General features: G+C 39.5%; 1 long non-coding RNA gene across 9 annotated transcripts; it reads left to right on the top strand.

Moving 5' to 3' along the window:
* Positions 1-6479: 6479 nt before the first annotated feature.
* Positions 6480-19876, top strand: LOC135504180 (uncharacterized). Of its 9 annotated transcripts, none has more exons than XR_010450094.1 (9): positions 6480-6633; positions 8967-9121; positions 15242-15302; positions 16362-16421; positions 17416-17621; positions 18153-18664; positions 18744-18916; positions 19027-19163; positions 19396-19876. It is a non-coding gene; the product is annotated as an uncharacterized LOC135504180 (long non-coding RNA). The 9 variants fall into 9 exon arrangements; XR_010450095.1 differs by having other exon boundaries at positions 6481-6633; positions 15242-15639; positions 17421-17621; XR_010450092.1 differs by having other exon boundaries at positions 6481-6633; positions 15242-15639.
* The last annotated feature ends 4368 nt before the right edge of the window (positions 19877-24244 follow it).

Here is a 24244-nt window from a genome sequence, read left to right as displayed (position 1 = left end):
AGAGCATGCATTTAGTTTTACTTGTATTTAAGAGCAATTGGAGGCCACGGAAGGAGAGTTGTATGGCTTTGAAGTTTGCCTGGAGGGTTGTTAACACAGTGTCCAAAGAAGGGCCAGAAGTATACAGAATGGTGTCATCTGCGTAGAGGTGGATCAGAGACTCACCAGCAGCAAGAGCGACCTCATTGATGTATACAGAGAAGAGAGTCGGTCTAAGAATTAAACCCTGTGGCACCCCCATAGAGACTGCCAGAGGTCCGGACAGCAGACCCTCCGATTTGACACACTGAACTCTATCAGAGAAGTAGTTGGTGAACCAGGCGAGGCAATCATTTGAGAAACCAAGGCTGTCGAGTCTTCCGATGAGGATGTGGTGATTGACAGAGTTGAAAGCCTTGGCCAGATCAATGAACACGGCTGCACAGTAATGTTTCTTATCGATGGAGGTTAAGATATTGTTTCGGACCTTGAGTGTGGCTGAGGTGCACCCATGACCAGCTCTGAAACCAGATTGAATAGCAGAGAAGGTATGGTGAGATTCGAAATGGTCGGTAATCTGTTTGTTGACTTGGCTTTCAAAGATCTTAGAAAGGCATGGTAGGATAGATATAGGTCTGTAGCAGTTTGGGTCAAGAGTGTCCCCCCTTTGAAGAGGGGGATGACCGCAGCTGCTTTCCAATCTTTGGGGATCTCAGACAACACGAAAGAGAGGTTGAACAGGCTAGTAATAGGGGTGGCAACAATTTCGGCAGATAATTTTAGAAAGAAATGGTCCAGATTGTCTAGCATGGCTGATTTGTAGGGGTCCAGATTTTGCAGCTCTTTCAGAACATCAGCTGAACGGATTTGGGAGAAGGAGAAATGGGGAAGGCTTGGGCGAGTTGCTGTGGGGGGTGCAGTGCTGTTGACCGGGTTAGGAGTAGCCAGGTGGAAAGCATGGCCAGCCGTAGAAAGATGCTTATTGAAATTCTCAATTATGGTGGATTTATCAGTGGTGACAGTGTTTCCTATCTTCAGTGCAGTGGGCAGCTGGTAGGAGGTGTTCTTATTCTCCATGGACTTTACAGTGTCCCAGAACTTTTTTGAGTTAGTGTTGCAGGAAGCAAATTTCTGCTTGAAAATCTAGTTTTGTTTTTTTATACATTTGCAAAATAATCTAAAAACCTGTTTTTGTTTTGTCATTATAGGGTATTGTGTGTAGATTGATGAGGGAAAAAACCATTTCATCCATTTTAGAATAAGGCTGTAATGTAAAACAACGTGGAAAAGGTGAAGGCTGGTTTGATCCCTGAACTGGGTGGTTCAGGCACTGAATGCTGGGGCGGCAGCGTAGCCTAGTGGTTAGAGCATTGGACTAGTGAAAGGTTGTAAGATCAAATTCCTGAGCTGACCAGGTATAAATCTGTCATTCTGCCCCTGAACAAGGCAGTTAACCCACTGTTCCTAGGCTGTCATTGAAAATAAGAATTTGTTCTTAACTGACTTGACTAGTATATACAGTGCCTTGCGAAAGTATTCGGCCCCCTTGAACTTTGCGACCCTTTGCCACATTTCAGGCTTCAAACATAAAGATATAAAACTATATTTTTTTGTGAAGAATCAACAACAAGTGGGACACAATCATGAAGTGGAACGACATTTATTGTATATTTCAAACTTTTTTAACAAATCAAAAACTGAAAAATTGGGGGTACAAAATTATTCAGCCCCCTTAAGTTAATACTTTGTAGCGCCACCTTTTGCTGCGATTACAGCTGTAAGTCGCTTGGGGTATGTCTCTATCAGTTTTGCATATCGAGAGACTGAAATTTTTGTCCCATTCCTCCTTGCAAAACAGCTCGAGCTCAGTGAGGTTGGATGGAGAGCATTTGTGAACAGCAGTTTTCAGTTCTTTCCACAGATTCTCGATTGGATTCAGGTCTGGACTTTGACTTGGCCATTCTAACACCTGGATATGTTTATTTTTGAACCATTCCATTGTAGAATGTGCTTTATGTTTTGGATCATTGTCTTGTTGGAAGACAAATCTCCGTCCCAGTCTCAGGTCTTTTGCAGACTCCATCAGGTTTTCTTCCAGAATGGTCCTGTATTTGGCTCCATCCATCTTCCCATCAATTTTAACCATCTTCCCTGTCCCTGCTGAAGAAAAGCAGGCCCAAGCCATGATGCTGCCACCACCATGTTTGACAGTGGGTATGGTGTGTTCAGGGTGATGAGCTGTGTTGCTTTTACGCCTAACATAACGTTTTGCATTGTTGCCAAAAAGTTCAATTTTGGTTTCATCTGACCAGAGCACCTTCTTCGACATGTTTGGTGTGTCTCCCAGGTGGCTTGTGGCAAACTTTAAACGACACTTTTTATGGATATCTTTAAGAAATGGCTTTCTTCTTGCCACTCTTCCATAAAGGCCAGATTTGTGCAATATACTGATATACAATATACTGACTGATTGTTGTCCTATGGACAGAGTCTCCCACCTCAGCTGTAGATCTCTGCAGTTCATCCAGAGTGATCATGGGCCTCTTGGCTGCATCTCTGATCAGTCTTCCCCTTGTATGAGCTGAAAGTTTAGAGGGACGGCCAGTTCTTGGTAGATTTGCAGTGGTCTGATACTCCTTCCATTTCAATATTATCGCTTGCACAGTGCTCCTTGGGATGTTTAAAGCTTGGGAAATCTTTTTGTATCCAAATCCGGCTTTAAACTTCTTCACAACAGTATCTCGGACCTGCCTGGTGTGTTCCTTGTTCTTCATGATGCTCTCTGCGCTTTTAACGGACCTCTGAGACTATCACAGTGCAGGTGCATTTATACGGAGACTTGATTACACACAGGTGGATTGTATTTATCATCATTAGTCATTTAGGTCAACATAGGATCATTCAGAGATCCTCACTGAACTTCTGGAGAGAGTTTGCTGCACTGAAAGTAAAGGGGCTGAATAATTTTGCATGCCCAATTTTTCAGTTTTTGATTTGTTAAAAAAGTTTGAAATATACAATAAATGTCATTCCACTTAATGATTGTGTCCCACTTGTTGTTGATTCTTCACAAAAAAATACAGTTTTATATCTTTATGTTTGAAGCCTGAAATGTGGCAAAAGGTTGCAAAGTTCAAGGGGGCCGAATACTTTCGCAAGGCACTGTAGGTAAAATGCTGGTTGGCTGACAATTGTGGTATATCAGACTGTATACCTCGGGTATGACAAAACATTTATTTTTTAATGCTCTATATGGCTGACTCTGCATTGCATTGTGCATTGTGCATTGTGCGTAAGAGCAGCCCTTAACTGTTAGTCATAAAGGAATCCCCAAGCTGACAAGGTAAAAAGCTGTTGTTCTGCCCCTGAACGAGGCAGTTCCACTGTTCCCCAGTAGGCCGTCATTGTAAATAAGAATTTGTTCTTATCTGACTTGCCAAATTAAAAATTAATAAATAAACTTGCCTAATTTTGCCTAATTAAAAAACAATAAATATGTATATGTGTACTCCGTACACCGACATTGCTCATCCTATTATTTCTGTATTTATTAATTCCATTCTTTTACTTTTTAGATTTGTGTGTATTGTTGTGTATTGTTAAATATTACTGTACTGCTAGAGCTAGGAACACAAGCATTTCGCAAAACACCCGCAATAGCACCTGCTAATACTGTATGTGTCTGAGACCAATAAAATTTGATTTGATCTGAATATATATTTGAATCCGACAAAAGGAGTACAGTTTTAATTGTTTTGTTTACTTTTGAATATTATAAGTATATATATTTTTCGCCTTTCCCTTATGACAATTATTTTTTGTTTAAGTTTGTTTTCACTCCCATTCAGTAGTAGGCGGCATGCACCTTTAATGTCGTTTGCAGATCGTCATAAACACCATAGAAGAAGAAAATTATATATGACACTTCCGCGCTTAAAGCCAGTACGACTCTAATCAAAGTTTCCATTCAACAACAGAGCGATACGATCCTTGTTTCTACAGGATGTTGTATCTATATACCTTATGTCATTCCTTATTGGAATGGATTTATTGATAATATCTGTTGAAAAGTTTGGATGTTGCCACACACATACCTACTTGTTAACAAAATTAAGGAAGTTTCCTTTAAAATTATTCATAAATATTATCCTGCCAACCACTATATGAAGAAGTTTAAGGAAAACATCAACTCAAATGGCTCCTTTTGTAATGACCACCCAGAAACAGTTGTGCATCTTTTTTGGCATTGTATTCATGTAAGAAAACTGTGGCAAGACATCAGTAGGTTTATAATTGAACACATTTATGAAGATTTTACACTATTGTGGAGAGATGTACTGTTGGGATTCTTTACATACAATAGAAATAAGCGGAAACATTTTTATGTAATTAATTTCATTATTCTTTTGGCCAAATTTCATATACACAAATGTAAATTTACAAACAGAAAACCACATTTTCGTACCCAACAAAAATAAATTGAACTGTATTTTAAGACGGTTAAATGCTCTACTAACAAAAAAGCTTTTAGAATTGTAAGTATATGCATGTCCCTTAAGGTCCTTGTGTAATTGTAATGTGATATTGTACCCCCTAGCTCGATTGTCTTTTGTTTGTAATCTATTTATGCTTGTGTTCCCTCATGTGCTTTATGTATTGATTTGTTGTTAATAAAAAATAAATAAAAAATATAAAATAAAAAAGACTCTAATCAGAGTTACTTTCGAGCAGATGAGAAAGTCCATTGGACTCGTGTTAGCGCCCATTATGTACGTTGCCCATGCGTCGTCAATGGTCCGCGCAGGGCATTCTGGGCAATTATGGGACAAGGTGTGCACTCTTTCAAGTTGCATTAGCTCTAAAAACCCAACATTAGCATGGATTTAGTCAACAAGTAATATAACATTACAAATAGTTTCCGAGATGTGAGATTATTCACTTGTTCTCTGTAATATAGTATAGCTTTGGAATCGTGACATTACGCACTTTCGGCGAAATAGTCAGGTTTCTCGACTCATACCCTGACTTTGAGAAGGGACTGCGTGACGATTAGCTTAGCAACCGCATGACTCAGCATGACAACATGAACGCGATTTGCTTGGTGAGACGTTATACGTCTATGCACGACAGGCTTCCTATCTCCTCATTTTTTAAAATATCTCTGCTCTAACTAAACGTTTCGATCGTTGAAGAATGGGAGCGATGGAAACCACGCATTTTTATTTAACAGTTGAGCATCTCTCATAGCCTAATATAATGGACATTAATGAAAACAACGAAAATAGGTCTATTCATTCGGACAACGTCGAGGAAGTTCATAACGTGCCAATTGAAGTTATCATACGACCAATCCCTCCTGTAAAATACAAGAGCAAAGTTCATAGCCTTATTGGTACAATACCGGTAAAAATGTGGCCTAGTTCTGCCTAGATCAAACCATAACAGAGTTGGTTGTTAAGTGGTGGTGGTATAAATACAGACGGCGCCAAGAAAATAGTGAAGATTATCTTCTTAATTGAGAAACTAGGCTACTGTAATAGACTGATAAACCTCTAGTGTGAATGACACATTTTTGCCATGTTTATTGAATGTATCAAACGTGTATTTCCCTGTTCTGTGTGATAAATGACCTCTGAAATAGAAAAACTTACCAAATACAGTATTTTTCCTCATAGGAATCCACAAACATCTGGCACTTCCTCCCATTGATATACTCTGGATTAAGGGAATGAAAGGAGGAAATTACTACTACTTTGGAGGCTGTCACTGGTTTGAGGCAAACAAATGGTTGAAAATGAAAAACATTCCAGCAAAGATCTTCAAATCAAATGTTGCAGACCTGCACACTTTCTTGGGTGCCTCAACCCCAGACCTACAGTGAAATTTGATTAATTGAGGACTGTAGAGCCATGTTATCTGTTGAAACTCTGGGGGCGCTATATCATTTTTGGATAAAAAGACGTGCCCGTTTTAAGCGCAATATTTTGTCACAAAAAGATGCTTGACTATGCATATAATTGGTAGCTTTGGAAAGAAAACACTGACGTGTCCAGAACTGCAAAGATATTCTCTGTGCGTGCCCTAGAACGTGAGCTACAGGCAAAACCAAGATGAGACGGCATCCAGGAAATGAGCAGGATTTTTGAGGCTCCGTTTTCCATTGTCTCCTTATATGGCTGTGAATGCGAGAGGAGTGAGTCTGCCCTTTCTGTCGTTTCCCCAAGGTGTCTGCAGCATTGTGACGTATTTGTAGGCATATCATTGGAAGATTGACCATAAGAGACCACATTTACCAGGTGTCCGCCCGGTGTCCTGCGCCGAAATTGGTGCGCAAAAGTCAGCTGCAAGTATTTTTCCATGGAATTCAGAGAAGAAAGCAGGCTTCCACGAACGATATATTAATGAAGAGATATGTGAAAAAACACCTTGAGGATTGATACCAAACAACGTTTGCCATGTTTCGGTCAATATTATGGAGTTAATTCGGAAAAAGTTTGACGTTGTAGGTGACTGAATTTTCGGTTCGTTTCGGTAGCCAAATGTGATGTACAAAACGGAGCGATTTCTCCTACACAAAGACGCTTTCAGGGAAAACTGCACATTTGCTATGTAACTGAGAGTCTCCTCATTGAAATCATCCGAAGCTCTTCAAAGGTAAATGATTTTATTTATTTGGTTATCTGGTTTTTGTGAAAATGTTGCGTGCTAAATGCTACTCAAAATGCTAAGCTAGCTTAGCATACTCTTACACAAATTAGTGAATTGCTATGGTTCAAAAGCATATTTTGAAAATCTGAGATGACAGTGTTGTTAAGAAAAGGCTAAGCTTGAGAGTAGGCGCATTATTTTCATTTTATTTGCGATTTTCAGAAATCGTTAACGTTGCGTTATGCTAATGAGCCTGAGGCTTTAGTCACGATCCCGGATCCGGGATGGGGAGTTTCAAGAGGATTTATTCTCCATGTGAATCAGTGTTTTCAACTGTATATGTGCAGTGCAAGTACTGACAAGTAGGTGAAGACTGTTTTATATCATGTTGTTATATCATGTATTTCCCCTCCTGTATCACATTTGATGCTGAAAGTTGGAGCATTGTGTAATATTTCCAAATGCAAATAACCCCAATTGCATATCACAAATAGAAATAAAGTAAGATTCCTTAAAGCTGCAATATGTACATTTTTTGTGCAACCTGACAAAATGCATATAGAAATGTGTGTTAAAGACCTGCCATTTTCATTGAAAGCAAGTCTAAGAAGCAGTAGATGTGCGTTATTTCTATGCTTCCTGTTCTTAAATTTGGTTTTCGCTTTTACTTTTGGTTTTGAAATGCAATATTTTTGGTTATGGAAAATATATTTCACAGCGATTTAGATGGTACAATGATTCTCTACGCTATACTTGCTTGTTTTGTCACATAAATGGAATATTTGAATTTTAGCAACCAGGAAATGGCGGAGCAATTTCTGCATAGCGCATCTTTAAGAGATGTATACATTTTTTACTAACATAATTGGAAGCGCAAATAGTTATTTTAAGTGAAATGATAATGCTACAACAAAAGACCATGTAAAAGTCTAAAGTAATTTATTGGCGTCAGATTTGCACACAAACTTGAGTTAACCACACGGATCTAAAGTCAGAATACAGCCCAACGTCAAAGATCTTTATAACTAACCCAAGTTAGACCAGAGCCTGATCATTGATGAAACACAGTCTGGCTTTATGAGGAACAGACATATGTCTAACAATGTCAGACTAGTATTAGACATACTTGGCTACTCAGACCTAATAACCGAGGATAGCTTCATATTATTTTTAGATTTTTATAAAGCATTTGACACAGTAGAGCATCAGTTCCTCTTCCACTCCCTTGAGAGACTTAGCTTTGGGGATTTTTTCTGTAAGGCTATTAAGACTCTATACAAATCGTAACAGCTCTATCAAATTGAAATATGGCACCTCATCTAGATTTGAGTAAAAGAGAGGAATTAGGCAAGGTTGTCCTATCTCTCCGTACCTGTTTTTATTAATCACCCAACTTCTTACAAATTCTACACTTTTTCGATACTACACTTTTTCTGAAAGATGCTAACCAAATTCACATATTGATCAATGTGATACAATCCTTTTCCAAAGCGTCTGGTCTATATCTTAACATTAATAAATGTGAACTCATGGCTGTCAAAAAATAAAAAAGTTAGATCAGAGCCTGTCGTTTCCAATGGGAGCAAATTACTCATAGTGGGCAGAACCAAGAACGAGCTAGTGAGATCCGATGTGCGTGTTATAGCATGTATTTGCATATTTACGTTAGGGAATGCCTACTCTATAAAGTGTGTATGCATTAACTAAATTTGCCCTTGCATTCCTTATAAACAACACAATTTTTAGAAACTTTGGCAAAGGGTAAAGTCTCCAAAATGCAGTTCACTATTTGCTAGTTTTGGAAACACAAAACTGTATGGAGATCAAATGTTTAATCGATTAGAAAATTAGGAGAATGTCGGCCAAAATCCATCTTGCTCCATGTTCTCCCATTGCTGGCCACGGCTTCCACTCATCACCATATTTGGTAGTGAGTGGAAACACCAACCAAATGCTTCACATTTATACAACCAGTGAAATATCTGTCTCATTGTTATATCTACGCCTACTTCTTCACTAGTCTGATATGACTTCTTCTATAAATTTATGGTAGTCCTCAAACAAACATTAGAAGTGCCTGCCACCACCTACTGTACAGGAGTGTGTAAGTCAATCACAGTTTAAAGACTACATTAATAAAGAAACAAACATTATGAGAAACTAAACCCTCCTATCTAATCCTGTACTACTAATAAAATAAAAAAGAGTCCTACTAACTTCTAGCAAACCCTCCCCATCCCCCAATTCCCTTCCAACTATAAAAGCTTCTACCAATGTAATTGCCAACCAGTTCCCCTATATCACTCACTTCTGACCAATATTGTATCTTCTATTTTAAGGTTAGATCAACAACAGGATCTGTGATTAACGACAGAGGAACATCCCCCATCACCACAGAAGGGCCAACCTCCAACTCCATCAGACCACTCTCATCAGCAAATGTTTCAACTGTCCATCCAAAGCCACTGCCTTTTCTACTAGTATATTCCCAAAGGTCATCTAGAACAGTAACATTGAGATGACCAACTTCACAGCCTTTCAGTCTAACCCAATAAGCTAACAACTATTTCTTTATGGGTTATGTCCTAAGGCATCTCCCTGCCTCTACTAATAATGCACTTACAGGTATTGATTTAAATGCACCAATACATATCCTTAAAGATCTATATTGGATTCTGTCCAGCCTCTGAAGCCAAGTCTTCACCACAAAAACTATGTATCCATAATCAATTGCCATTCTGACCAGAGGTCTATAGATACACTACATGGCTTAATGTACAGTATCTATCAGCACCCCATTCATAACCAAAGACCAAGCACAAAAGATTTAACAACTTCTTACACTTTGTTTCAACATTTATTACATGCTCTTTCCATGTATATCTCTCGTTGAACCATAGACCCAAATATTTGAATGTAAAACCCTACACATAGGCTGTCTGTACAACAGGGTTCACACAAGGTGCTTGAGGTGCTTAAAGTACTTAAATTTCACACTCTAAAATTCACGTACGTGAATACCTTGAAAATCTTAAATTTTCTCAGGTTAGTACTTGAAAAGTACTTGAATTAAAATGAGAGGAGAATAGGTAATGATCAAATATTTTTATGAAAATGATTATAAAATGTATTGGTCTTGCAAATTAATTTCCAGGCAGAGTACCGAGTTTTATTTCCTCATGTTTCGCGCTGTGACTTCCAGGCGAGCTCGCTCATTCCACCAACACTGCCACTTAGCCAATCATGTACAGAACTTACTGATAAGGCACCGCCTAACGTCACATTGATAGCTAAAATGACGGGAAAATGTAGATTGAAGTCTACCTTTTGTGCTTATGGAACATTTCTGGGATATTTTATTTCAGCTCATAAAACATGGGACCAAGATGTTGCATGTTGTGTTTTATATTTTTGTTCAGTATAGTTTACACAACTTTTTTTTACCACTACATAACTGTACCTAACCAACCGGCATTGTGTAACGTGCCAAAAAATGCATCAAACTTTGACATTGCCAGCATGAATTGGCCCTGAAGAGCCACATGAGGCTGTGGTGATGTACTGCCATCTCGTGGCGACTAGAAACAATTGCATAATATGAACTACTACAAATTGATGGTTCTTGAAAATAAATATAAGTGCTTGAAAAAGTACTTGAAAGTCCTTGAATTTGACTTGCCACTGTCTGTACGAACCCTGATACAAAAACAACTGTTTATTATCAACAACTTTCTTCTTTGAGAAGAACATACAGCAAGACTTCAACACTGATCATTTTAATCTGCAGTCAATCGACCGTCTTTCAACAGCCAATCTACAGTAGCTTGTTGAATTGATTTGATCTCATGAGAGACAAATCTTCCCCTCTTCCAAAAAGCTCCATCGACAGCATATAAGGAAACCCCAATGGCCCATCCACATTGTTAGTCATAAGGTTTAACAGAATAGGACTGATAGCAATGCCTTGAGGAATACCATTATCAACTCCATAATCATCAGATAAATACCCACCAATACCCAGTCTTGCCATCTCAATCAGTAGGCCTTCTTTCCACATAGTGTCATAGGTTTTTTTTATGTAAAAAGAAAGACAGTAGCCATTACTATTGTGTTTCAAGATAAGACCCAGATGCAGACAATGTCAAACTAACAACAGTTTATTAATCCAACAGGGGCAAGGAAAAGACAGGTCAAGAGCAGGCAGGGGTCAGTAATCCAGATAGGTGGGGCAAAGGTACAGGACGGCAGGCAGGCGGAAAAGGTCAAAACTGGGAAACCAGGAACAATCGAGAGACAGGCACAGAGGGAAAACCAATGGCAGGCTTGACAAAACAAAACGAACTGGCAACAGACAAACAGAGAACACAGGTATAAATACACAGGATAATGGGGAAGATGGGCGACACCTGGGGGGGGGGGTGGTGGAGACAATCATCTTTTCCATCAGTTTATATGGGTTAGAGGTCAGTGCCATCGGTCTATAACTACCAGCACATTTGTATTTATTTTATTTTACCTTTATTTAACCAGGCAGGCAAGTTGAGAACAAGTTCTCATTTACAATTGTGACCTGGCCAAGATAAAGCAAAGCAGTTCGATACATACAACAACACAGAGTTACAGATGGAGTAAAACAAACATAGTCAATAATACAGTAGAAAAATAAGTCTCTATACAATGTGAGCAAATGAGGTGAGATAAGGAAGGTAAAGGCAAAAAAAGGCCATGGTGGCAAAGTAAATACAATATAGCAAGTAAAACACTGGAATGGTAGATTTGCAGTGGAAGAATGTGCAAAGTAGAGATAGAGATAATCGGGTGCAAAGGAGCAAAATAAATAAATACAGTAGGGGGAGAGGTAGTTGTTTGGGCTAAATTATAGATGGGCTATGTACAGGTGCAGTAATCTGTGAGCTTCTCTGACAGCTGGTGCTTAAAGCTAGTGAGGGAGATAAGTGTTACCAGTTTCAGAGATTGTTGTAGTTCGTTCCAGTCATTGGTAGCAGAGAACTGGAAGGAGAGGCTGCCAAAGAAAGAATTGTTTTTGGGGGTGACCAGAGAGATATACCTGCTGGAGTGCGTGCTACAGGTGGGTGCTGCTATGGTGATCAGCGAGCTGAGATAAGGGGGGACTTTACCTAGCAAGGTCTTGTAAATGACCTGGAGCCAGTGGGTTTGATGATGAGTATGAAGAGAGGGCCAGCCAACGAGAGCGTACAGGTCACAGTGGTGGGTAGTATATGGGGCTTTGGTGACAAAACGGATGGCACTGTGATAGACTGCATCCAATTTATTGAGTAGGATATTGGAGGCTATTTTGTAAATGACATCGCCGAGGTCGAGGATCGGTAGGATGGTCAGTTTTACAAGGGTATGTTTGGCAGCATGAGTGAAGGATGCTTTGTTTCAAAATAGGAAGCCAATTCTAGATTTAACTTTGGATTGGAGATGTTTGATGTGAGTCTGGAAGGAGAGTTTACAGTCTAACCAGACACCTAGGTATCTGTAGTTGTCCACATATTCTAAGTCAGAACCATCAAGAGTAGTGATGTTGGACAGGCAGGCAGGTGCAGGCAGCGATCGGTTGAAGAGCATGCATTTAGTTTTACTTGTATTGAAGAGCAATTGGAGGCCATGGAAGGAGAGTTGTATGGCATTGAAGCTCGTCTGGAGGTTAGTTAACACAGTGTCCAAAGAAGGACCAGAAGTATACAGAATGGTGTTGTCTGCGTAGAGGTGGATCAGAGACTCAACAGCAGTGAGAGCAACATCATTGATGTATACAGAGAAGAGAGTCGGTCCAAGAATTGAACCCTGTGGCACACCCATAGAGACTGCCAGAGGCCCGGACAACAGGCCCTCCGATTTGACACACGGAATTCTATCAGATGTAGTTGGTGAAACAGGCGATGCAATCATTTGAGAAACCAAGGCTATCGAGTCTGCCGATGAAGATGTGGTGATTGACAGAGTCGAAAGCCTTGGCCAGGTCAATGAATACGGCTGCACAGTATTGTTTCTTATCGATGGAGGTTAAGATATCGCTTAGGACCTTGAGCGTGGCTGAGGTGCACCCGTGACCAGCTCTGAAACCAGATTGCATAGCGGAGAAGGTATGGTGGGATTTGAAATGGTCGGTAATCTGTTTGTTGACTTGCCTTTCGAAGACCTTAGAAAGGCAGGGTAGGATAGATGTAGGTCTGTAGCAGTTTTGGTATCGAGTGTCTCCCCCTTTGAAGAGGGGGATGACCACAGCTGCTTTCCAATCTTTGGGAATCTCAGATGACACGAAAGAGAGGATGAAGAGGCTAGTAATAGGGGTTGAGAAAGTGTCCAGATTGTCTAGCATGGCTGATTTGTAGGGGTCCAGATTATGCAGCTCTTTCAGAACATCAACTGACTGGATTTCGGAGAAGTAGAAATGGGAAGGCTTGGGCGAGTTGCTGTGGGGGGTGCAGTGCTGTTGACCGGGGTAGGGGTAGCCAGGTGGAAAGCATAGAAAAATGCTTATTGAAATTCTCAATTATGGTAGATTTATTGGTGGTGACAGTGTTTCATATCCTCAGTGCAGTGGGCAGCTGGGAGGTGTTCTTATTCTCCATGGACTTTACAGTGTCCCAGAACTTTTTTTAGTTTGTGTTGCAGGAAGCTAATTTCTGCTTTAAAAAGCTAGCCATGGCTTTTCTAACTGCCTGTGTATATTGGTTTCTAGCTTCCCTGAAAAGTTGCATATCACGGGGGCTGTTCGATGCCATAGGATGTTTTTGTGTTGGTTAAGGGCAGTCAGGTCTGGAGAGAACCAAGGGCTATATCTGTTTCTTGTTCTAAATGTCTTGAATGCGGCATGCTTATTTAAGATGGTGAGGAAGGCATTTAAAAAAAAATAACCAGGCATCCTCTACTGACAGGATGAAATCAATATCCTTCCAGGATACCCCGGCCAGGTCGGTTAAAATGGCATGCTCACTGAGGTGTTTCAGGGAGCGTTTGACAGTGATGAGTGGAGATCGTTTGACCGCTGGCCCATTACGGTGCAGGCAATGAGGCAGTGATCGCTGAGATCTTGGTTGAAAACAGCAGAGGTGTATTTAGAGGGCAAGTTGGTTAGGATGATATCTATGAGGCTGCCCATGTTTACGGCTTTGGGGTGGTACATGGTAGGTTCATTGATAATTTGTGTGAGATTGAGGGCATCAAGGTAAGATTGTATGGTGGCTGGGGTGTTAAGCATGTTCCAGTTTAGGTCGCCTAGCAGCACGAGCTCTGAAGATAAATGGGGGGCAATTAGTTCACATATGGTGTCCAGAGCACAGCAGGCGGCAACGGTGAGAGACTTGTTTTTAGAGAGGTGGATTTTTAAAAGTAGAAGTTGAAATTGTTTGGGTACAGACCTTTGGCCGTTCTATCTTGTCTGAAAATGTTGTAGTTAGGGATGGAGATTTCAGAATTTTTGGTGAAGGATACTTGAAGGATGAAGGATACTTCCCAGGTGTTACAAAAGTTAATAGAACTTATATGTATAAATAACCCTTTCCCTCCAGATCTTATTAAATAATTCCATGTCAATATTTATGACCTCATCAGGAGGATGCTTAACATTAGATAAGACCATTTATCATGACCCAGGGCTGTATATCCACAGCCTCTTAGGGCCAATTGCATCTCAGTCAATGTAAAATCAGCATCCAAGGAAGAGTCAACAATATCATTTTCTTATGCACATTAGTATGAGCATTTAAAATCTCACGCTTGCATTTCTTGTACACTTCGTTCAATGTAACCCCACTATGTATACTGAACAAAAATATAAACGCAACATGCAACAATTTTATAGATTTTACTGAGCTACAGTTCATACCATCAACCAAAACCGGAAATAGAGTCCTGCTTCTTCCACTTGGACCAAACATCTCCCAGTCCAGTACCCCTGCCTATTGTAGAAAATAACTGTCTCCATGCATTTCTCTTGGCAGACTTAACGACCCTACACACCAAAGCTCTCTACCTTTGGAAATTAAGTAGAATTTCAGGAGGCAAAGTCCCCAAGTATCCTGATATTTCATCAAACATCGCTACGGATGGTTATCAACAAGGACTATAGAAAATTAACAGCTTAATATTACCACCTGTTAAAGTAGATTTCAACCATCACACATTCATATTCAAGTTGAACAGATATTTTACAATATGAAAAACCTTCCTTTATGAACGTGGCGCATCCTCCACCCTGACCAGTTGTTCTATCAGATCTGTATGAACAATAACCAGGAATAGTATAATCAAGATGGGATCTAAGCCATGTTTCTTGAACACATATCACATCAGGTTTCATCTCAAATCAATTAAACATTTCTTAAACTCTTGACCATTGACAATAAGGCTTCTAGCATTCCATTGAAGAATGATAAAAACCATAATACAACTACACTAAGACTTTTCTGTAATTTCAACAGTAAAACACTGTAGAATGCACAGTAAATACCCTAAATGTGTTTTACAGCATTAATGCTGTAGATTGCACTGCATTATGGGTAAAATGCTGAAAAATACTGTTATTAACTGTAATTGTAAGCCTCCTGTAAAAAGTACTCTAATTTACTGTATTTCTTTACAGTAGTACCCGAACAGTGCTGTAGTGGGCGGCGCCAAACGGTCTGTGGCGTGTGAGTGAGAAAGTGAGTTGTATCTCATAGTTGAAACCAAACTTTTCTCAGGGCAGGTCTGCCGGTTTTAACTAGCAGAAGTTAGTTTTCTTAGCAGGTTACGATAATTAACGCAGCAGGTTAGGATAATTAGGTCAAGGTAAAATGCTAACAATGTCCCCGATGCGACTCGAATCTATGTACAACCATGCCTGCCCTGAGAACAGACTTCATTTCCAAAATGCGATGCTCCGGGCCAAACGGTCTGTGAGGGAAGACTCAAGAGGAAATTAGCTTTCTGTTCTACTCGAGCTATTTTATTTTGCATCTTCGTGGAAAAGTCGCCTAAATACTTTTGAGCAGCTGCTAGGTATGTACTAATTCCATATACATACTGCAGGTTTTCCTAACTAAGCTACTAACGTTATCTAGTTAGCTAACGTTAATTCGTTTGGATTGCGTTAGCTAACCGTATACTATAGCCAAATTGACATGTCGGTCTGTTGCGTTCATCTTTCTTGTGGGTAAAATAATCAATGATAATGTAGCTATAGAGCGAATCAATTCAGTATTAACAACGTGCAGAAATCCGTTTGTGTGTTTCTTTGGATAGGCTACTAAACCCGTGGATGCATAACATGGTGCTAACGCTATTAGTGGCAAAGTGGTCGGAGGCTTCACCGGACAAATACATTTCTTCTAGACAGGGAGCGAGAGTTTAGCTATTTCGAATACATCTTTAGTTTGTCAGCAGGCACGGACTGACATTTTGTCTTGGGATGTATACTTTTTGGGTGATTCTGTAGTTGGAATGAGGGGAACGGAAGCTCTCAGATGAAAGGTGCTTGCTAACATTAGCTACAGCTCAGAGATGGCGAACTCCATTGGACACCTCTAAATAGCTCTGGTTAACGTTAGCTCTATTCAGTCTGGAGGTACGTGTGATTTAGCGAAAGTGTAGTGGGATATTCCCCCTATGCTTTTGTTTATGGACTAATAAGTCCATTAAATTTAATAAATTCAGCAACAGGCACAGACTGATATTTTACCCTGCAGGATATTAAAGGTATATTTTATTTTCATTTTCTTCAGATTGTGTGGTTAGCTTGCTAGCAGCCATTGTCCAGGGAGATGGTCGTGGCAGTTTCCCGTGTGAGTTTAATTTTCCTCGTGCTTTTGATGATCTTTCAGAAGTGATCCTTATCCAACCATTAATTAGGCAAAGTTAAATTAATTAATGATATCTGAAACATCAGGCACAGACTGATATGTTATTTAGCCTTGTAGTCTAGAATTATTTTTGTTTAGATTGTGTGGTTGGCATGAGTTGCATAGTAACATATAGCTTGATGGCTCTTTTGGTGTGTTCATGCAATTTGGTGGCTGGGTGTAGTTAATTTTCATATTGCAGGCTAGCTGGTAGCTGGAAGTAACTTTATATTGGGAATGTACAGGTGTAAATCTGGCAATTTCTGTTTCCTAAATATTAAATCTTTCATTACTTGTAAAAAAAAAACATAGAAATGTTGCAAACTACAGTTTTGCTTGTGGGGTAGAGTGCCCTTGCACCAAAGCATCACTACTTGTTATCCTACCCCAACCTCATCCTGCAATTTGGGCTACTCATTATTTTGTGGACACTGAGGTTTGAGAGCAAGCACTCCTACTTCAAGGAGTGTGCCAGAACTTGTCTTGCCAACAGTTACTCCAATCTTACTTATACAGCGGCCAACTGTTTCCACACAGCATTGACGTTGTTGGTGTCATGAATTAATTTGAGGAGCAGTTGTATAAAAATGCCATTCATGGAGCTGGACAGTCAAAAGGGTTCGCAAAGCACTGCAGAGGGGTCTAAAATTGTATACAAAGTAACAGCATGCACTCAAGGCCTTATTGTAATGTTTGACAATTATGACGGATACACATTAGGAAAGATCTCACTGATTCTGGTCACAGAATCACAGGTCCATTTAATTGTTGGGGTGTATCCGTCTGTCAGTGGTTGATCTCGGTTTATTTTATACCAGATCCTCTGATTTAATAATGTGTGTGTTAAAATGAAGATAATCTGAGTAATTATTACCCACTACCAATTTATAAAGTGTCAGGTTTCTCTGCATCACTCAGTTTGTTCTCCTTAAACCAGTTTAGGCATGGAGGGTCTTCAAGATGCAATTAAACACCAATTGCCCCAGTTGGAGACCGAGATGGGGAGATCTTTGTCGGAGCATCTGAGGGCAAATTTTGGAGTGGAGAATATTAACAACCTTGAATATGTTCAGCCAGAGGACATAAAATACCATTTGATGCCAATATAGTGCCTGGAATTGCTTCAGTCCTTCAACCAAAGAGGTGAGATCATGATTCATAAATGTAACACATTTATGTTATTGTTATGAAAAAATGTGGTAACCATTTTAGGTTCTAGATATTTGGCTGTCCCCGTAAGAGAGCCCTTGGAAGATCCCTTTTTTTAAATCCCAGGTACATGTATAACCATTTTGGTTCTAGGTAGAAGTCTTATGAGTTCTATGTAAAACCCTTTCCACAGAGGGTACTACCTGGAACCAAAAAGGGTTCTCCTATGGGGACAGCTAAAGAACCCTTTCGGAATCCTTTTTTCTAAGAGTGCAAATTCACACACAAGGTTAAAAATGTTCTGTAAATAGTTAGTTTGTTTGACCTCAAAATCAATGGATTATGCTATGATGGAGCGAGGCATATGCAATAAAAGGTTTGGAAATGACACAAATACATAACTACAAAAATATACAAATGTTTCTGTAAATTGTTTGTCCTCTTGTGCTGGTATGGAGTGCAGCGCATAGCCTAACCTAGCCTTTTTTTTTTCTTTGTATTTAAAAAAAATAAATGAAAATGAAGAATGGATAGGATGTGTAACAATGGATAGTACACTTGTCCTCCTCCAAGCATCAGTGACCTCCAATAACAGTGGCCTTTGCTTTTCACCAAGTTATGACTATGCGACCACTTCAATACCCTCACTGGCATCGTGATTGACAGTCGCCTGACTCAAGCTCTCCTGAACAAGGGTAAGAGAATTGTCAACTTTTTAAAATGCCAAAAGATCAAGTTGAGAAGAGGGATCTAGTGCCTGCTGAATGAAATCAACGATTACATCAAAGGCAATGACAATCTAACAGCCACTGCTGTTAGTCTCTCTTCCTCTTGGCAGATGTAAGGAATAGTGTTTTTATACTTATAAAGATTATATTATAATTGTGTTTATACTGTACTATTTTTACACATGATTTTAATATTTTTTTAATATGTTTTGTGATTTTAGGTCACTGCAACTCGGGTTGATGTCGAGGCGCAAATTCCTTTGCCAGACACACCAAGGCTGATCATGCTTGGCAATACATTGATTTAAGGTGGAACAGAAATATAGAGTATTGTGGTACCTATCTAGAGATGTCTAAGTATACACTAACACCCTTTTGTGTATTTCAGGAAATACTCTATTGGGTTCCTCAAAATGGATGGTGTCGATCGAGGGGAGAGTGGTCTGTGTTATGGACAGTGAGTCCAACTTTGTTGCTGCCCTCTGTGCTCTTCAGAACTTTCTATGAATTTAACATAGAATACCAGCAGTCAGCCTCTGCAACCTTGGAGCTGATGCAGAGGTAAGCATTGAACATTCATTGATGTTACATTTAGCATTTGTTAGTTACATTGCAATGATTTTTCTTTTTTTTCAATGCCTCAGAATATATTAAAATCATTTATGTTGAAGGAACCAAATGCACAGCGAAAGCAGGAGTGAGCCGCAAAACCGGAAAGGTCGTTCAGAGGAAGCCATTGCCAATTGACCCACATGTTAAGTACTTTCTCGCAGACCTGAAGGAGTTTGAGTGGAAAAACTCCAACATGGTAAGTACACACACACCTGATGAACACTAACTTTATTTGTCAGTTGTCATCTGCCTTTTTACCCAGTGAGTAATAGTAGTGATAGCAATCTCTCCTTCTATTCTTTCAATTTCCATGTTTCTCCTAGTTGACGTATCAGAGCTAAGGAGGATCAGAGTTTCAAAGGTTGGGGTGATAATCTGCATGCCACCGAGATTTTTTCAAGACTTGTTTGCATCTCTCATTCTTTCAGAAATCCTGCCATGCGGTTTGGGTCAGCAAATGATCTGCTTGCGCCATCCTGGAGCCTGTGTTGGCTTGCAGTAGCGTGCTTCTCTGGCTCCAGTCAAGCCCTGCTCGCTCCCCTCTATCATCCTTCTCTCTCAGCCCCTTTCTCTCTCTCGATCTCTCTCTCTCACACAGGCAAACAGTTCTTGTTTTAGTTTTTGTGACAATGTCTCCCTTTTAAACTGTTTTCCTATTTTTCATTGATCTGTTTAGATTATTCTTTTTTTAATTTATTTTTTATACATAATCCTGTATTTTCAAGAATGACCTATTCTGATGTCTTGGTTTGTGTATGGTGAAGTACATTATTGGCCAGTATTTGTCAATGTATCTCTCTCTTTCTCTCCTCTACTATCTGGAGTTGTAATGTTGCTCTTTTCAAATGTTGTTCTTTGTGGTTAAAGTGCAATTCATGTTATGAATTTGAATAAATATATATATTTGTACACGTATTGCTTTTCTTACAATATTACATTTCAGGGAGCTGGCTTAAGCCAACCTGCAATGCTGCTGAGTACTGTAAAATAATTGTATATTACTGTAGGTATTTCCCTGTAAATGTACAGCATTATACTGGCACCACAGTTGCCAGTTTAATACGGTAATTTTGCTTTACAGCAGTGATGCTGTAATATAGTTTACAGTATGATTTTTCCTTACTGTAAAACACACTACATCATCCCTGCTGTACATTTACAGCATGGATGCAGTAATATGTTACATTCTGTATTACAGCATCCTTACTGTACATTTGGTCCCCACCACACCTTGCACATCTAATTTTACCTTTGAACACATTAGCAACATGCCCCATGCTTTGGCACTTAAATCACAGAACTTGAGATCGCACATATTCTCTAACATGATAGCTTAGCATTCCTAGCTCTACTCTGGTTGGCAATTTCCCTTCTAAGTTTAGCAGTACCGTTGTGTCCACTTGAATGCCTCTTTTTGCTTTACATCCTTTTGTGTTCGGTTACTTTCCCACCATTCAAAGAAGTCATAACTTCTTCCATGGTTATTGACAGTGGTATCCCAGCCTCCTAAGTTTGGCCTTAGCCCCAGGGATATGGCATTTCACCCGTCCCTCTTTAAGTGATTCTAACTTCAAATGGTCTCCTGCTGCATTTTTCCATTTGCATAAATCAATACTTTGCCAAATCACAAAACTTTGGAAGCCTTAAACATCCCTTTATCTAGCTGAATTTCTTTTGTCAACTGAATAGGATGACGGTGCTTTTGTTTGATGGTTCCTGGAAAATAACCATACTTTGTAGCTCTCTTCTACTGTACATTCTCCTTTTCTAGTGTAGTCCTATGTTTTATAGCAGGCCTTTACTTTCAGCACCACTCAGTTCCCCAGCAGTATTCAGCCCTCATTACAATACATTTTTGTTTCTGTTCTTCCTACTTACAACAGATGTAACAGGTTGATCCTCACTGGAATTCTCATTATCACAATCAATTTCACTACCGCTAGCACCTGCCATGCTAACCAGTCACAGTACAGTTGCGCTAGACCTCCAAACCAAAGAACTTCTGTTTGTACCGTCTTCACAACCAGTGATATGGAAAAATGACTTGCTCTCAAAAAAGCCGTCGCCGCACGAGGTATGCAAACAAAGTATGTAATATGAGCTGATGGACAGGATGTTGTACAAAAAACGGTCAGGTGTCATGCGAACAGGTTCATTCGCTCCACGCTATTTTGAGACGAGGCATGCATGCCCCCTTTCCTCTGTGTGCCATTGGTCTTTCCCAGTCAGCCTCAGTTGGTAAAAAACATGCCTCTTGTTAACTTTCTAACCTCCAGGTTGTGTTTGCCAATAGAGGGTCAGGTATGAGGAGGTGCTATAGGCTTTCTCAGGGGATGGAGGTCCAAAGGTGAATTCATAAGGAAGAAAATTCTTCCTCCAGGCCTGTTTTCCATTTTGTCTTTGACCTTCAGATAAAGTGTTTGACATGAAACCCCTTTGAAGTCATTTCTGGATATTATTTTTGTCCATTTAGGGGCAATAGTTCTGTACATCTCCAGGGGCAAAATAACAAAGAAGTGCATCGCATTGGTATGTAGCTTTATGTAAGTTCAAAGGTATATGTATTGATGTCACAAAAAAATGACCTTGCGTTGAATGTGGCCTTTCTTGATGAGTGTTGCTGTTTGATCACTTAGGGTGACAGACAAAATGCTCTGATTATTATGGCTCCCGTCTACAGTAAGTTCTCAAGTAAAGCCTCTGATCTAAAGGAAGGTAGCCATAAAAAATGGATATGGTGATTAAAGATCAGTCCATTGTAGATCACTACAACAAGATAAGGGTCTCCATCTATCCATATCTTTAGTCTTTGTGAGCGCAGACCTGCCTCTTCCCATCCCTCTGCGGCCATGGAGGAAGTGAAGGGAGACTGGTGGCAGCCTTTGCTGAGTAGCCCTAAAGGACTGTACATTCCTCCAAAGAATTGTTGCATGTGAAGCGATTTCCTGTTGCTCACTGTCTGGAAGTAACCATATTCTCAGTGTTTTGACACAAAATCCATATTCATTATTTTGTTCAATTTTTTTGTTTGTTGGAGATTTCACCTGTTACTTTAGGGGGTTAATGGGGGGTGGAATGGTAGGATGTGTTTTATTTGGAGACAAAGTTGCATAGTGATCACATTCTTGCTGTATGTTGCTGCTACTGAATAGCTAACAGTTCATTTTGAATGAAAACATAGTATGCAGAGAGATATCCAAAGAAATGTGTTCTATGTTTATGGCTGGCTCTTCTTCATCACTGGTGAGTCCGCAACATGATTCAGTCCAGTTGTGAAATAAAAATATGACCTCACAGCCACCTCAATTCTTATCTTTTGCCCAAAAGATTGGTCAGACCAGTTTGGGGCAAAATATCAGATTTGGGCTCCATGTGAAAATGCAGCTTAAGAACCCTATATCATTTATATTTTCCTCCCAGTACCCAACTCCAAACAGGAGTCTTTAATTATATTTTTTCTACTGTTCTTTCAAGTGAATTAATTTGTTTTTTAATCCTAATTAATACAAATTTTATAAACAAAGATCTATTGATTGTGTATGTCTTCACACCCCAGAGTTAATACTTGGTGGAAGAACCTTTGGGAGCCGTTACAGCTGTGAATAATTTTGAATAAGATTCTACTCTTAGGGCAACATATTGTAGATCCATTGTGTTTGTAAAAATTGCTCAAGCTCAGTAAATTTGGTTGGGAATCATTGATGGACAGAAATATTCAAACCTTGTCTCTGATTTTCAAGCAAATGGACCAGTCAGGAACACTCAACACCTCTTGGAAAGCCATTCTGGTGTGTCTTTGGCATTACAATTTGTGTAATTCAAGTCTAATTTGTCACATGCACAAGTACAGTGAAATTCTTAACATGCAAGCCCTACCCAACAGTGCAGAATTCAATATCAAAATATTATAACTAATACATATATTTTTAAACACGAGAAATAAGAGAGGAAGCTATATACATTGTTAGTGCCAGTACCAAATGTACAATATGTAGTTATACTGGAGTATATGAAGTAGAGATGTACATGTAGGCAGGGATTTAGGAGAAAGTGACTGGTAGCAGGATAAATAATAATAATATATTTAACAATATGACAGAATAAGTGGTGGGTGGGTGTGTGTGCGTGTGTGCTAGGGTGTTAATTTAGAAGTGATAGGTGGATATACATGTAAACAGGGCTGAAAAGTAACTGGTAGCAGGAATATTTAAATATTTATGGTAATATACTAATGGTAATATATACATGTCAAAAAATAAAGGAGAGCCGCACACTCTAGGAGCTCAGATACAAAAATATTTATGTCCAGCGTTCCGACAGACAAGCTGTTTTCATCAGGGAATAATGACAAACACTGCGGGATGACTCATTTATATAATGTCAAAAGACACACAGGTGTCTGTAATCATGGCCGGGTATGGCTTCATATCATTGGTTAATTCTCATATTAAAATAGCATTTAAAAAACAAAAATGGATAGTGTACGATAATAGATACAATTTGGCTAAATAAGCCTACAAACATTTACAATAGCAAAATCACAAAGTCATTATATACATGTAAACAGGAGTATTAGTGAGCAGTAGCAGGATGAATAGTTAGATACTAATGGTAATGGCAATCAATAATCAATGAACAGCAGCATAGTGGTAGTAACAGCAACATAGTGGTAGTGTCCCGCTGGAGAATACAACTCTATCCCAGGGTTAAGTATTCGGAAGACTGAGGCAGGGTTTCCTCTCACTGTTTACCTGGGCTTTGCTCCTTTGGTATTTCTTTTGATGCTGACAAACTCCTCAGTCCTTGATAACAGCTTTGCACACGCTTGGCATTCTCTCTACTAGCTTCATGATATAGTAACCTGGAATGCATTTAAATTAAAACAGGTGTGCCTTGTTAAAAATTAATTTGTGGAATTTCTTTCCTTAATGCGTTTGAGCCAATCAGTGGTATTTTGACAAGGTAGGGGTGGTATACAGAAGATAGCCCTATTTGGTAAAAGACGAAGTCCATATTATGGCAAGAACAGATCAAATAAGCAAAGAGAGATGACAGTCTATCATTACTTTAATACATGAAGGTAAGTCAATTCGGAAAATGTCAAGAACTTTGAACGTTTTTTCAAGTGTAATTGCAAAAACCATCTAGCATTATGATGAAACTGGCTCTCATGAGGACCGCCACAGGAAAGGAACACCCAGAGTTAAGTTAGAGTTAACTGCACCTCAGATTGCAGCCCAAATAAATACTTCACAGAGTTCAAGTAACAGACACGTC

The sequence above is a fragment of the Oncorhynchus masou genome, chromosome 18 (genome assembly GCF_036934945.1).
Source record: "Oncorhynchus masou masou isolate Uvic2021 chromosome 18, UVic_Omas_1.1, whole genome shotgun sequence".
In the NCBI taxonomy this organism is placed as follows: domain Eukaryota; kingdom Metazoa; phylum Chordata; class Actinopteri; order Salmoniformes; family Salmonidae; genus Oncorhynchus; species Oncorhynchus masou.
The sequence above is the reverse complement of the archived record's forward strand: the minus strand, read 5'-3'. Positions and strand labels throughout refer to the sequence as shown.